This window comes from Tiliqua scincoides, chromosome 5, assembly GCF_035046505.1.
Source record: "Tiliqua scincoides isolate rTilSci1 chromosome 5, rTilSci1.hap2, whole genome shotgun sequence".
NCBI lineage: Eukaryota > Metazoa > Chordata > Lepidosauria > Squamata > Scincidae > Tiliqua > Tiliqua scincoides.
Window position 1 is genome coordinate 101668355 of NC_089825.1, and position 11945 is coordinate 101680299.

At 42.0% G+C, this 11945-nt stretch overlaps 1 pseudogene; it reads left to right on the forward strand.

The window, feature by feature from the left end:
- Positions 1–10423: 10423 nt before the first annotated feature.
- LOC136652671 (olfactory receptor 5A2-like) lies at positions 10424–11346 on the forward strand (annotated as a pseudogene).
- Positions 11347–11945: the final 599 nt, after the last annotated feature.

Sequence of the window (11945 nt, forward strand, 5' to 3'; positions counted from 1 at the left end):
AAAGGCATGGGGACCAATCTGCAGATCATGTAATTCTAGTTTCAACTCTCTAGATTTTTCCAGTTGTGCACAGTCTTTTATCCAGTTCATTGCTGCTGCATAATAATAAATTTCCCAATTAGGCATTCCAAGGCCAGCTCGCTCTTTAGCATCTTGCAATAGTTTCATCTTCACTCTTGCTTTTTTTCCTTGCCAAATAAATTTGGCCATAACTTTGTTAAATTCTTGGAAAAATGATTTCCAGAATTTTTAAGTCATTCTTAATCTCAGTCATTAACCTTAAACAGTTGTTTTCCATCAATGCACTGGGTTTATCTCTTAATACCCAGATATTTAACTTTATGTGTAATATTAATACCAAATTCTTGTATTTGCTGTTTCTCTTGTTTTGTAATATTTTTCACTAATAGTTTCATTTTGTCATAATTTATCTTCAGTCCTACCATTTCTCCATATTCTTTCAAGTTATCTATCAAATATTTCAAGGACTGCTTTGGATCATCAAGAATGAAAGTGAGATCATCTGCATACGCCTGGATCTTGAATTCTTCTTTTTGGACCTTCACTCCGACAATTCTTTCATCTCTTCTTACTATGTTGTTCAATACTTCCAAAGTTAAAATAAATAATAATGGAGATAAAGGACATCCTTCCCTTGTTCCCTGTTGGATTTCTATCTTTCTTGTTATATCACCATTTATCTCTATTCTCGCTGTCTGTTTTGTGTATACAGTGGTGCCTCGCAAGACAAAATTAATTCATTCCGCAAGTCGTTTCGTATTGCGAAAACTTTGTCTTGCGAAACACGGTTTCCCATAGGAATGCATTGAAATTTAACTAATGCGTTCCTATGGGCAAAAAAAGTCAGAACAAAGTCAAATTTGGTTTACAAAGTGTTTATTAAGATTAAACACTTATTGAAGAGATAAAATGAATAAGATTAATAAGATTAATCTTATTGAAGATTAAAGAGAGTCCTGCTACAAATAATACATCAAGATCAAACGGGCTTCTTACCAAAACAACTTCTTACCAAAACAGCAAATACAAGAATTTGGTATTAATATTACAAATAAAGTTAAATATCTGGGTATTATCTTAACAGATAAACCTAGTGCATTGATTGAAAATAACTATTTAAAGTTAATGATGGAGATTAAGAATGATTTAAAAAGATGTAATAGATTGAACTTATCGCTGTTGGAGAGAATAGCAACAATAAAAACAAACATGTTACCGAAAATACTATTTTTATTACAGACAATTCCAGTGATATTAAGGAAATCATTTTTCCAAGAATTTAACAAAGTTATGGCCAAATTTATTTGGCAAGGAAAAAAAAAACAAGAGTGAAGATGAAACTATTGCAAGATGCTAAAGAGCGAGCTGGCCTTGGAATGCCTAATTGGGAAATTTATTATTATGCAGCAGCAATGAGCTGGATGAAAGATTAGGCAGAATAGGAAGAATCTAGAGTGCTGAATCTAGAATTACATGATCTGCAGATTGGTCCCCATGCCTTTATGATTTATGATAAAGCTAAATACCACAGTTACTTTAAACAACACTTGATAAGAAGGGCAATGTTATTTGCTTGGTAACAGATATAAAGTTTATGGGAAAATCCCGAGATGGGTCAAACCACTAGAAATTAATACAAAGCCAATGGGGATACGGGAATCACAAAATAAGAGATATGACGACTTATTAGACGATAAAGCAGATCTTTATTCAAAGGAAGAGTTATTGGAGAAAGGGATTAAATTGGATTGGCTGACAGAATTACAAGTCAAAACAAGATGGATGGAAGATAAAAAAGAAGGAATTTATACAGTGGAGACAGAATTTGGTAAAATATTCTTATCAAATGAGGAACACTATATTAAGAAGATGTACCAATATTTGTTAAACATGAAAATGAAAGATGAGTCGGTAAAAGAGGTGATGATCCTGTGGGCAAAGAATATTGAACACAATATAACAATGAACAATTGGGAACAGATCTGGAAAAGAAATATGAAGATAATCAAAGCAACAACAATGAAAGAGAATATTTATAAAATCTTTCATAGATGCTACCTATCTCCAGACAGGCTGGCAAAAATGTGTCCTGGTGCATGCCATAAATGCTGGAAATGTAAGGAGGGGAAAGGATCATTTTAGCACATATGGTGGCTCTGCTCTAAGGCAAAAGAATTCTGGAGAAAAATAAATATGAATATTAACATCATTTTTAAATGTGTTATACCCTTTGAACCAGAGATATTCCTATTGAATATTTTTCCTGAAAGCTGTAATAATGGCACAAGACACATTCTGTTATATACAATTATTGCAGTTAGATTAATCTATGCTCATATGTGGAAGAGCTCAGAAATTCCTATTACAGATATGTGGATTAAGAAATTATATGAAATTATTGAAATGGATGTCTTAACTGAAAGATTGAAGGTTGGTAAGATAGAAATAATACAGCAATTATAGATGGATAGGCAAACGATTATGAGTTATTTGAATAAAAACAAAATAGACGAAAGTAAATATATTAATGTACATGAATATTATAGGCTAGATTAGACTGAAATATTTGTTAAATTGGTATTGACATTATAGAAAGGAGGAAAGTAGTAATTATTGGGTTTTTTGGTTACGATTTAAAATGCTAATAACTACAGTTCTGCGAATTTCCAATGTTTTTTTCCCTTTGTACTACCTTTAACCCATGTACATCTCCTTCCTTTACCCATATCTTTACTCAGTAAAAATTTAAAAAAACAAAGTTAAAACATCCCCTCTGGCCTCCTTTTTCTCCTGGCACCCAAAATAGCAGTGGGGAGAGAATTAAAGTGTTTGAGCTCCATTCTGTTACTTTTAAAGGTCCTCTCCCTTCCGGGGGAGGATCTGGTTGCCTGGAGTCGGGGATGTTGTCCCGGAGGCCTGGATTTGAGTCTGGGCTCTGGCGCAGCCCCTTCCCCTGCTATGCGCTGGGCCTTCTCCCTGCTCGGGTTTGAGCCTTTTCACTGCCCATGTGCAAAACCTAGTTACAGCTCCTGCTCTACTGAAATCAAGGAGTTCTGCCACACGTCCTCTGCTCCAGCCAGTCTCCCAGCCCACCATGTCCCTCTTTGCTCTTTCACAAAACACATTTTGACACCTGCAGCCATATGATTTAGCCCTGCCTTCTGACAACCTCTCTCTCTTGGCTTCCACAAAAGCAGAGAGGAGAGCATTAAAGTGTGGTAACCCCCTCCTGGAGGCCCTGCCACCTTCTGGGGAAGACCTGGTTGCCTGGGGTCGGGGCTACTGTCCCAGGGCCCTGGACTTAAGTCTGGGGGCTGGCGCAGCTCCTTTCCCTCTTGTGCGCTGGGCCATCCTCCTGCCTGAGACTCAGGCTAGTCACGCCACACTGGCAGTCCCTGGTTACAGGTCCTGCTCTAATAAAATATCAGAGATTCACCAAGCATCCTCCACTCCATCTTGCCCAGCCCAGCCCAGCCCACCCATCTTCCTTTTGCTGTGGCCCACAACCCATTTTGTTACTCACAGCCAAATGCTGCAGCCCTGCCACTCTGGTCCCCTGTCTTCTGGCTCCTGCAAAAGAAGTGGGGAGAAATTAAAAATGTTGGAGCTCTCACCTGTACTTTGTGGAGGTCCTGTCCCCTCCTGAAAAAGACCTGGTTTCCTGGGGTGGGGGCTGCTTTCCCAGGGTCTTCCCCTTGCCTGGGGCTTATAACCTCTCTCTCCTGGCTTTCTGAAAAGCAGTGAGGAGAGAATTAAAGTGCTGTATCTTCCTCCTTTTCCTTGTTGAGGCCCTGCCATGTTCAGGGTAAGGCCTGGTTGTCAGGGGTCAGGGCTGCTGTCTCTGGGACCTGGGCTTACCCTTGTGGCCACATCCAGAAATTTGCTAGCCATCCTTCTGTCCACTCTGCCCTGCATCCTGGAATGTCCTTGGCCCACAAGACAGGATTCTGGGATGCTCCCTTTGGGAAAGTTATGATCAACATGTTTGGCCAATCATTACTTCTTTAGGTCACTGTGACATAATGACCCTCCTATCCTGTTTTTGAGGGGAACAACCGTCTTTCTCTTGGCTCCAATTTCAGTTATTTCCTTAAAATTAGAGAGAGAATTTAACCATTTAAGATCTCCCTATCACCTGGTTCCCCCCCCCCTCTCCAGGCTGAGCCTGGTTACTCCCTGTTCCCTTGCGTTTGTCCTGGTCCCTGCTCTCTGAGTGTCTGGGTACTTTGGGGCACATCCTCCTCTCCAGCCACCTGCCCAGCCCATTTAACCCTCAAAACTTCATGTGAAAGCTCCAGCCCCTCAAAAGCAATGCAGAGAGAATGGAAGTGTTGGAGCTCCCTCCTGTTCCTGATAAAGACCTGGTGTTCCTGGGGAAGACCTGGTTACCTCGGGTCTGGACTACTGTCCCAAGAACCTGGTCTTGCCTCTTAGCTCTGGTGCATCCTCCTCCCCTCCTGTGCGCCAGTCCTTTCCCCATCCTGTGCTGGGGCTGGTCGCTCCCCATTCACTGGCTCTGGTTACAGTGCCTGCTTTAGAAATGTATGGGAGCTTCGTCACCGATCCTCCTCTCCAACTGGCCTTCCAGCCCATTTTGCACCCTCATAACCGCATTCTGAGAACCCGCCCCCTCTGGCCACCTGTCACTTCTGGCTTCCACAAAGGAATGGGGAATTACTGGGACCGATTTCTCTCCAGTTCCTGGTAGTGGCCCTATCCCCTCCTAAGACCTGGTTGCCTGGAGTGTTGGCTGCTCTCCCAGGGACCAGCATTTGCTGGTGGGCTCTGGTATAGCTCTCTCCCCTCCTTTTCAATAGGCATTCCACACCCCTGGGCTGGGGTTAGTCATACCCCCCCCCCCCAATTTGCAGGCCCTAGTCACTTTGCCTGCTGTTTGCCAGTTTGGTAGTTACGCCAGCAATCTTCCTCTTCAGCCAGCAACCTGTCCCTATTTGAGGGTCAGTGCCAACTGAGAGCTAAGTGTGGTCAAAGAAAGAAATGAATAAGAGAAAGCTGCATAGCCAATTTATGTTAGATAACCTAGGGTGTGGAACAAGGAAAATGTAGGAAAGAAGGAAAGTGAATAAGATCCTCATGTGTAGTAGTGAAATTGTTCCTGACATTGTAGAAAGAAAAGGAGGAATAAAAGTGAGCTAAATGGAATATCATAACATATATATTTAAAAGTAGGAATAAAAGAGAGAGGGAACCATTACCAAAAATGCATGAAATCTTGGGTGTGTGGAAGGTGGTATGAGTTAGATATGACTGGGAAAGAAAGAAACAGAACGAGACACAAATTGAGAAAAGAAAAGAAGGAATACAAAAGAGCTAAGTGTGGCCAAATGGAGCTCAATAAAATCAGAAACAACATATGGAATATGGCATTGAAAGTGTGTCCAAACTGAGTACGACAATGTAGGTGAAAAAAGTGAAGGAATTGAGGGCAGCATAGTGGGAAGTAGAAAAGCAGAATATGACGCTGGTCTGTAGTGGCCAACCCGAGCCTGATAATGTAAGAAGGAAAGACAGGACTAAATGGGAGCCTAGTGTGGCCAAATAGAACTTGATGTGGTGGTGGTGGTGGGGGGGGGGAAGAGATAAAAGGAACAAAACACATGTGGTCAAATAGAGCCTGAAAATGAAATGTAAGAAACAAAACAACTGGGTAGCACTCTGGTCAGATTGAGCCTGATAACATGAATCAAATAGAAGGAATAGTGGGGAGCTTGGTGGTAAAAAAAGAAAATGGAATAAGACACGTAAGACACAAATGTCCCCTGCAAATGAGAAGGAATGTGCTGATCCCTGGAGAAGGAGAAAAATGCACCCCTTTAAAATGCTTTTCTTACTGTTGTAGAGATTTTTATCTCAACAGGATGAGAAGGGCCCTTTAACTTAAAGGAAAACAGTCCTTTGCAATAGTTAGAGAGAGGGCAACCAGCTGACAATCCATCAAACATTCTCTCTCCAAAGGACCCTCTACCTTCCCCCTGAACATGAAAGAACCCTTTCTAAGGGCCTGAAGAGAGACTGATTGTTGGATAGAGTCTTAATGACTCTATCCTAACATCACAAAGGTCAGCAAGGCCATTTTTAAATCACCAAGCAAAGGGAGTTAAATTGATTTGCTAAGGTGAGACTTTTGCCATTCACCTGAGTTCTGGGAATAGAAACCTCTTGGATAATGAGACTCAACCTGTAAAGTAGGAAAAAGAGAAGGACAATGGAATCTCTCCATGGGAAGGAAGAAAATGAAAAGGGGAGAACGAAGTGGTGGCCAAATAGAGCCTCATAATGTAAAAAGAAGAAAAAGAATGAAAAGACATAAGTGTGGAGAAATGGAGCCTCTTAACATAGGAGAAAATGTGGAATGAGGGAGAGCTCAGTGGGAACTAAGTGGTGGCCTAATAATTGAGTCTGATAATGGAAGAAAGAAAAGGAGGAATAAAAGAGAGTCAAATGTGGCAAATGTGTGCCTGATAAATAGGGGTGGGGGTGAGTTGGAATCAGGAAAGCTCAGTGGGAAGGAAAAAAGGGGAATGAGACACAGGTAAGTGGTGGCCCAGGAGAGCTTGACAATTAAAGCATGAAAACAAGGAAGAAAAGAGAGCTAACAGGTGGGAGAGAACAAAAAATAAAGGAGAGATAATTATGGCCAAATAGGGATTGATAATATAACAATGAGGAAGAAAGAAGAGCTCAGTGTGGCCACTTTGACTCTGATAATGTAGGGAAAATGGAGCAAGACACAAGTAAATAGTACCCAAATTAAGCCTGATAAAGAAAGACAGAAGAAGGAAAATAGAGCCATGTGGCACCAGATTGAGCCTGCTAATGTCAGAAAGAAAATGCTGAAAGGAGAGAGCTCAGTGTGGCCAAATTAAGTTCACCAAAATTTGAAGAGAGAAGGAGGAATAAAAGAGAAGTTGATTTAGGGGCATTGGAAAGGAGCGGAGAAAGGAAATGAAAGGGTCAAGCGGTCAAAGAGTGTGATCACAGAAGAGAAAAAGAATTAGAAAGAGACAGTGGGAAATGGAACGGAAGGAATAAAACAGCAGTAGATGGTCAAAAACTGCAAGAAGGAAGGAAGGAAGGAGAGGGTGTTGGGGAAACTGAGGCAGAGATAGGAAGAATAATTTTAAAAAACTCAGATCTGTTTGTAATCTGAGGCAAAGATAGTGTGAAATGGGGAAGAAAAAGTGAGGACATTTTTATATGCAGATAAACTTTAACACATCTTCAAATCAACGTTTTCAACTTTTTCCAATCACGAAAATTAAGGTGGAAAAGAGAATTAATGAATACAGGCCAAGAATCAGAGCACAGTGAAAACCACTGTCTTGTGTCCCACCCATTTTCATAGCTTCCTCTGTCTTCCTATAGTAATATTGTGGAGATAGAGGCGTGCTGCTGTTTTCACAGAGTTCTTTCTGCAGTTATGGGGAGGAGTTTGTGTCTATTTAGACTCTGGCACTTTTCTTGGACAGAGGCAAACACAGCCAGGCCTACAAGCCCTCTTAATTCTTGCCTTGCATCCCCCATTCCCCTTTGCCTGCATTACAACATTCTTATAGGGTTGCCACCATTGCTCCATCTGGACATCAAGGATGGCAGTTTGAGCAGTCCCTGGTTTCTTCCACTCTCACCTCTTTCCTGGGAAGGTCCATGCACAGGAGAAGAGCGAGAGAAAATGTAGAGCACCTCTATGTGACCAACACCCACATGATTACATTGACTCACCCAGTCCAATTCAAGAAAGGCATGGAGGAATTATAGAAGAGAATTCACTCCCATTTGACCAGCAATCAGTTCAACATTTGAATGGACACTTTCAACAGCATATTCCTCCAGAGTCTTTATTCCTGCAAGGACAACAGCTGTGGCACCATACAATCTTGTTGCTTCTCAAGCTGACTTTCTATCAAAGTTAGCAACAAATGTTGCTGCATAAAATGGACAATTGTGCTTTGGATTAAAATGGAAATTCTTTTTTTATATAATTATTGAATAAAAATAGTGATTTTTTCATCGCTTGTTATCTTATTAGATGGTTCCTACCTTTGCATCAGAGAACACTACATAACCTCTCCAGTACACTGTGCTAATGGATCACTCAAAAGAGATTCTCATTCAGTATATTATGGTCAATTCAACATCTCTCCACCCAGGTGCAGGACAGGTGATCATGAGAACTGACTTACCCCAGCTGCAGGGAGGAAAGTTATGTGGATTTGCTTTGCTTGGAAGATGTGACTACTTGCCCTGGTGTAGCTAGAGGAAGTGCAAAGCATTCGCCTCCATTTTGCTCCCTCTGCCTGGAATGGCTCCGAATGGGAGGGGGGCCTCTTGCATGCTGTGGTGAGGCTCCCTGCAGAACTTAGTGCTTAGTGCTTTGCACCCTTCTAGCTACACCACTGCACTCAGACATGACATGTGAAAAACATAATAGATGCACAAAGAAACCCAAGTAGCCAATGCAAGTGTATTTAAGTTGTGTCATCGTTGGTCAAACTGTACTTAAATTTTATCATTACTTGTTTTTTTAAAAAGGGAAAGAGGGGGGACCTGGAAAACTATAGGCCGGTCAGCCTAACATCTATACTAGGTAATATGGTGGAATGCCTCATCAAAGACAGAATCTCAAAACACATATATGAAGAGGCCTTGCTGAGGGAGAATCAGCATGGCTTCTGTAAGAGTAAGCCTTGCCTCACAAACCTTTTAGAATTCTTTGAAAAGGTCAACAGGTATATGGATGCAGGAGAACCCGTGGACATTATATATCTGGACTTTCAGAAGGCGTACGACACGGTCCCTCAGCAAAGGCTACAAAAAACTCCAGTCAGGGAATTAGAGGGCAGGTCCTCTCCTGAACTGAGACCTGATTGAAGACCAGGAAACAGAGAGTGGGTGTCAATGGACAATTTTCACAATGGAGAGAGGTGAAAAGCAGTGTGCTCCAAGGATCTGCCCTGGGACTGGTGCTTTTCAACCTCTTCATAAATGACCTGGAGACAGGGTTGAGCAGTGAGGTGGCCAAGTTTGCTGAGGATACCAAATTTTTCCAAGGGGTGAAGACCAGGAGAGATTGTGAGGAGCTCTAGAAGGATGTCTCCAAACTGCTTGCTCCCAGGAAAGTCTGGATACGATTGTAGCTTGCATTCATGAAGCCTGCTCCTATGTGTGTTTACTGGGAAGTAAGTATCACTAAATTCAATTCTGGGGCAGGGATGGGGCACTTCAGGCCTGGGAGTGAAGCAGGCCTCCGCCTCATCTTAACCCCTGTCTCGGGCCTGCCGGTGTTACACAGGGCTACTCGGTTCTGCGCCAGCTAAATATCTGGCACGGATCCAAGTCCCATTGAGTAGGCTGTTCCCTTACCCTGAAGAGACCTTTTAATCCAATTGCTTTTAATCCAGTGCTGGATACAGCCTGGACCCAGCAGCCCCACTGTGCCAGCGTTGGATAGCATTGGGCTACCTGCTGTTTTGCCACAGCAGAAGGTTCAAAAATGTCCTTTAAAATTCCAGTTTCACAAGCCCACTATATTGAGCATTTTTTTTGTTGCTGTTGCCAGGCTTGGATCCACAACAAGCTCACCAGTGTTTAGTCTGTTGAGGCAAAGGAAGTTTGACTGTGTTGGTATTTTCCAAGCCGGAAGGACCCACTCAGAAATGTGGATAGTCTTATTGATGTTTCTTGTTTTCCTTGCTTTTCTTGGGTGTTTTGCCTGTGCAGTCACTTCCATATCCATCACAAAATTTCAGATAGATAGATAGATAGATAGATAGATAGATAGATAGATAGATAGATAGATAGATAGAGAAACCTTTATTGGCATACAAGCAGTCATATTAAAGAGAGACAGTGAATTAAAATTATCATAATAATGCAGACACTGTGACTCTCTAGCATTGCAATCCAATACAGGATAGTTTGGTGAAATTTGGCTGGTCAAATTCAAACACAAATCTCAACCTGCATGAATGAGATCTTCCTAAGATTTTTTTCAGTTATGTCTGCTGGTCATGTCTCATTATCCACTGCCTTGTTCCGGAACCCCCCAGTGGATAAAAGAAATCAATGGATACTAATTCAGTGGAAAAGTAGCTTTAAAGACCCACTTCCAGATCACTGCAGAATGCATTGGTATAGATATTATACTGCATTCAGCCACTAGATGGGGTAAATAATGGAATCTAATGGAATGAAATTATAATTATTTAACAGCATGAAGGTAGCAAATTTGATTTTGGTGCTTTTATTTCTTGTTACAAGGCATTTAAAGGTGGACCTCAGTATCAGTGGTAAGTCAAATCAGGGGGTACCAAATACGAGGTGGATACTGTCGTCCTACCTGTATTTTCTTTTGTCATTTCATAGATGTTGAAGATTGTCAATGGGGAACCACTCTGCTCAGTTCTACTTTTCTCTCAGTGGACTCTCAAATGATATACACTTCCAGATTTTCCTCTTTTCCCTATTCTTGTTGATTTATCTGTTGACCCTGGTAGGGAATGGATTATCATGCTGGCTGTAAGAACCAGTCCTCATCTCCAGAGTCCCATGTACTTCTTCTTGAGCCACCTCTCTTTCTTGGATATGGGTTATTCATCGGTCACTGTCCCAAGCATGCTGGAGACCATCATTGGGAAGCAGAAGACCATATCTGCCGGTGAAGGCTTCACTCAGGCATTCTTTAAGTTGCTTTCAGCCACTACAGAAGTCTTTATCCTCTCATCCATGGCTTACGACAGATACTCTGCCATATGCCAACCACTGCATTCCATGGAATTAATGAATATCTCATTCTGTCAAAAGCTTGTGGCCACTGCATGGATAATTGGATTCTTTCATGCACTTACAAACACATTACCACTCTTAAGGCTACAATTCTGTGGCTCCAATGTTATCAGACATTTCATTTGTGAGCTCCCTTCAATCATCTCTCTATCCTGCAATGACACGTTCACCAATCAAATGTTATTTTTCCTTTGTGGAGGGGCTGTTGGGTTGATCTCCCTCTTCCTCACTGTGCTGTCCTATCTTTACATTATCTCCGCCATTCTGAAGATTAACTCCACAGAGGGCCAATATAAAGCTTTCTCTACCTGCAGCTCTCACCTCACTGTAGTGATTCTCTTCTACGGAACAGGCTACTTTTGTTATCTCCGGCCAAGCTCAGCAACATCAGTTGTTTTAGATAAAATCCTTTCCATACAGTACAGCATCCTCACCCCCTTGCTCAACCCCATCATATACAGTTTACAGAACAAAGAAATGAAAGCAGCGTTTAGAAAGATGCTGAGACTAAAATCCTGAGATTCTGTTTCCGTTAAAACTCTTTGGATGTATCTCAGGTCTCAGGTCTGCGTAGACCCACACCATAGGATCAGATTCATGAAGGGGGATTCTATATTGGTAGTGCTGGCAGTGCTGACCCTGCCCTCTCCAAACCCCCCTTCCACCCATCTGCCACCCCTCCCTCCTCTCCTGCTGACTTACCTTCACTGCCGAGCAGTGGGAGAAGCACTGGAGTGGTGGGTGGGAGTCCTCATGGATGGGCCAGCCCTGTGTCCAGCCAGTTTGCTGGCTTTACAAATCAGGCTCCATGTTTCCATACTGTGCCTCAGTTTTTCAGTTTGACATCGAGTTGGGAGATAATACATTTGAGGCAGAAATTCAACAGGTGAAATGTTCCTCTATTGCACAGCTTAGAGTTGCACCTGATGAAAGTCTGCCTAATGCCTCTGTGGATGGCACTGTGCTTCTCCAAGTGCCACATACTATAAGTATATAAATGTCCAGCCATATTCCAGTGGTACCTATTAAGGCACTATTGCCATTGTGATGGAATATACAGTTAAAACCATTCAAGCCTAAACAGGCACATCATGCACTACAAATGTATAATGTACTTC